Source organism: Myotis davidii, unplaced genomic scaffold (genome assembly GCF_000327345.1).
Source record: "Myotis davidii unplaced genomic scaffold, ASM32734v1 scaffold73, whole genome shotgun sequence".
In the NCBI taxonomy this organism is placed as follows: domain Eukaryota; kingdom Metazoa; phylum Chordata; class Mammalia; order Chiroptera; family Vespertilionidae; genus Myotis; species Myotis davidii.
This window is the reverse complement of record NW_006286675.1, coordinates 3197220-3201449: the sequence shown is the minus strand read 5'-3', so window position 1 is coordinate 3201449 and position 4230 is coordinate 3197220. Positions and strand designations below refer to the sequence as shown.

General features: G+C 51.1%; 1 protein-coding gene across 10 annotated transcripts in view; it reads left to right on the top strand.

The window, feature by feature from the left end:
- Positions 1 to 4230, top strand: part of ATP2B2 (ATPase, Ca++ transporting, plasma membrane 2) — a 296812-nt gene that overhangs the window by 217231 nt on the left and 75351 nt on the right. The gene's annotated exons all lie outside the window — the stretch shown is intronic.

Here is a 4230-nt window from a genome sequence, read left to right as displayed (position 1 = left end):
CTGAACACCAAGCAAACCCCAACTCTGCAGCCCTCACACAGGCTGCTCCATGGTCCTGCTCCTCTCCCACTCCTCCCTTCATGAGCCCAGCTGATCCACTGCCGTCGCCTGTCCCACCTCCCACCTTTGCCTGGGCTGTGCCCCCTGCCAGGACACCGGGCCCTTGGATCTCTGCTGTCTTGTGGTGTTATTGATCTGTGTGTCTGTCTGCTCCCCTCAAACCCAGATGGACTGTGAGCTCCTGGAGGGCAGGGATCACAAGAGACTCTCCCTTCCAGCCCCAGAGCCTAGCACAGAGTTGGCACTCCCCATATCTGTCCATCAAATGAAAAGTGTGGCCTGGCAGGAGGCTTCACATTTGGTCATCTATCCACACAAGGCTCTGATGGCCCCATCTTAACTGAGATCCAAACTTTCCAAGATGTAGCCTTTTAATGGAGGCTGCCCTACCCCGGCCAGGGATGGCCCTAAGTCTCCAGGAACCAGGGAACCCAGACTTCATCACTGAGAGGTGAGACCTAAGCCAGGCCTCCCCATTTTTCAGAGAACAAAGAGAGGAGAGGGCTGGCCTCAGGCCACACAGCAAATCAGAAGCAAACACCAGTCTGGTTCCCAGGTCCCCTACTCCTTAGCCCAGGGCTCACTTCACCCACCCCCACCACGTTTATATATCCTGAAGGGCTCCATGGGAGCTTCAATGAGGTGGGAGCTACAGGATAGTGCCCAAGAGACCACGGACAGTGAAATCTTGGTGCAAGGCCCTGCGGGGCCCCCACACCCAAAGGGTTCTCACCTTGGCCCCTACCCAAAGACCCTGTAGTTTTCCTTTGAGAGATTTAGTCATCCAACCTTTTATTTGAATGCCTGTGGTTCTGCCATTACAGCCACAGGCTTTGGGGTTAAGCATTGCCCTCTGTAGAGGATTCTGGAACTGGGGTGCGACAGTGTAGGGGGAGTGACCTGGTACACTCAATTCTTCCTCTGGCAGAAGGGGCAGCCAAGCCCTGAGGTCCTTGTAGGAGAGAGATCCTGGTAGAAGAGAAGGAACTAAGGGGAGGACGTTTTGGATGAGAGTTAGGGGAAGAGCATTCAGTAACTGTGAGCAAAGGGGGTGGGGGACTGGACACAAGGCCCAGTGAGCTATGCACACTCCCAAGGCAGAGGCCACGGGGCAGGAATCAGTGGTCAAGGGCCAGAAGAAGGCCGGGGTTTAAAACAGAGGGTACTGACCGAATTTGGACTTTAGGGCATTTTGGAGGGTGTCTGAGCTGGGGGACAGTGGTCAGAGCTGAAGCTGGGGCACAGAACGAGGGAGGGCCAGAAGGAGAGGTTGATGTCCCAGCTACTGCTGGGGCCTGGAGGACCACCTGGGGCTCATCTGAGGCTGGGCAGGGGGCTGTGCCTTCGTGTTGTCCCCTGAGTTATGGCCAGAGGTCACCTCCCTGGCTTCCTCCTCCTTCCTCCCTCCTCCGTGCCTCCCAGTGCAAAGCCGCCAGCTCCCTGCAGTGATGGGAGTGATTAGATTAGAAGGTGATTTTGGGGTCTGATTATCTTGGGTGGAAATTGGCCCCCTGTGTCTTTTTCCATCCCACCTAGAGCTGGGGAGGTGGGGAGCAGTATTTCCATTGCCACCCAGGCAGAACGGACTTTCACAAATGTGTTTAAGACCAGGGTGTGAAGACCTTGTTTCCTGGAGGGACAGATGACAAAGAAGATAGTCTCTATCCACTTCAGACAGGAAAGTTCAAAGCCTGGCTCTGCCCCTCACCAGCTGTGACCCTGGGCAAGCAACTTCTCCCTGAGCCTCAGTTTCCTCCTCCATAAACTGAGGGTCAGTGTGAGGACTCAGAAATGACTGCTGTGAGGGGCTTAGCACACTGCCTGCACAGAGCAGGTGTCCTCCAGAAGGTAGTGCCGGTACCGGCAGTGCTGTCTGCACTCTGAATGCATGAAGTGTGTTCCTCCCTCACCTTTAAAGATCTACAATGACCCCACCCCCACATGACCTCTCTGGGCCTCAGTTTCCTTATCTAACACTGCTGGCATTTAACAACCCCTGCTGACAGCCCACACACAAGCTGAGCTGGTGCACCACAAAGCATTTTAGCAGCAAGTCATCATATTATCCAGGGACCCGTTACTGGGCCCTAGTTCTCCCTCTTTGTGCTTCTTAGGGGCTAGTTAGGTTGCAGGGGTGCCTGTGAGAGAAAGATACCAGGCCTGGGATGGTTGGCCTATCAGTGTCCAAGCTCATTCTGTGGTCCTCACTGTTCCCTGACCAAAAAAGCACTGTCCTTCTGTCCTGTGAATGGGCAGGGAGCCAGCAGAAGAGCTCACGTCTGAGGATCTGGATTCTGTTACAGATTGCCAGGTTTCATGCCCCCCTGGGAACCTCATGGCTTAGTTTACCCACTCATGGATAGACACACTGACCTTTCCCTGCCTTAAAGGAACTTCCTGGAGTGTGTTTTTCTGCTCTTTAAGATCCTGAGATACTGGAAGCCAAGGCTAGAACACCACACGCATGCACACACATTCGCATATGCACAGATACACGCACAATCTCACGATTGTTCAGATCCTGGAAGGAAAGGGAAGGAGTGGGTGAAACATCTTGGAAAGTAGAAATAGATTTCCTTGCTTTAAGGGAAGCACTTCCAGTCCTGACTCAGAACTTCTTGACACTTGTTTTAGATACAATTCTAATCAGTTTGTTGACTTAGACTTCAAATCTGAAGCAAATTGGAAAACGAGGAGAAGGCTGTTAGAGACCAGTTACCCTGATAATAGGGAGAAGAGGCAATCAATCTTGAGAGGAAAGAAGGAAAAACTCTAAAAAGCAAAACTGGATTCAAGAAGCAAGTCATCAGGGCTGTTTAGTGTTGGGGGTCAGCACCCATGGCCATTGGGACCCTCAAACACTGTCTTGCAAACTCAACATAGTTCTTACTGTGCAGCCTGAGGAAGGCCCAAGACTGCTCCAGGCCAGGACTGCATCTGACTTCTCTATTGAAGAAAGAAGCATGTGCTGCATTGTAGAGAGCGCTCTACCCAGAGCAGTAAAAGTTAAAATCAGGGAAAAAATGGGCACCTGACTCTTCTTTGCTAAAGAGAGTGGCCACTGGCAGGACCAAGGGGGCCTCCCCAGGTGTGTCCTGCGCCTCTGCAGGGGACACCACTCCGGCCCAGTCAGCTGCAGGTGCCAACTCTCTATTGGTGAGTGGCCCATCTGTTCTGAGAAAGCTGCAGGGCCCAGGAGCTATGTGTTTCCAACGCCACTGAGGATAAAGGGCCAGCAGCCTCCGGATGTCAGGCCTGGGCTGTTGTAGCTGCTGCTCATTTCTTGTACCGGGTCCCAGTGCCTTCGCTAGGGTCACCTTGTTTCCTCAGTGAGGCCACAACTTCAGTGGTTTCCCTTTTCCCCCCATACTTTTCCAATTTTTTGATTGTGGTAAAATACACATAACATAAAATTGACCATTTTAACAATTTTTACGTGTACAGTTCCATGACTTCCTAGTGTGTTCATATTGTTGTGCAGCCATCACTACCATCCATCTCCAAAACTTTTCCATCTTGTAAAACTGAAACTGTCCACATTAAACACTATCCCCCCCATGCCCCCAGCAACCAGTATCCTACGCTTTCTGTCTCTGACTCTGACTACTCCAGGGGCCTCATGTAAATGGAATCAAACAGTATTTGTCTTTCTGTGACTGGCGTATTTCATTTAGAATTTGGTCCTCTAGGCTGATCCATGTGGTAGCATGTGTCAGAACTCCCTTCCCTTTTAAGACTGAATAATATTTTATTATATAGATATACCACTCTTGCAGGGGGTTTACCTTTGCATTTTATCCTCATTCTGCAGGAGACTTCCTAAGTGGTCTTGGACAAATGATTCCCTGACCTGTACAGTGGAGGGGCCTGCCTTACACTAGCAACAAGACACTCCGGTCAAACAAAAGCTGACACAGAAACTCCAAAGATAAATAAAAATGGAGACACTCTGACCAAAGGCCTCTCACCCTCCCCACCTCCACCCCCACCCCCAACAGCTGTTCTTGCTGCCCTCTGAAAAAATTCCAGGGCCCTTTGAAACCCAGTTTAAAAAAATCTAAAATTCCAGGAAAGAGGTTCTTAACTTTTCTTGCACCACGGACTCCTGGGGAAGTCTGGTGTCATCATGTGCCACCCCTACTCGGAATTATACTTTGAAATGACTAAAGA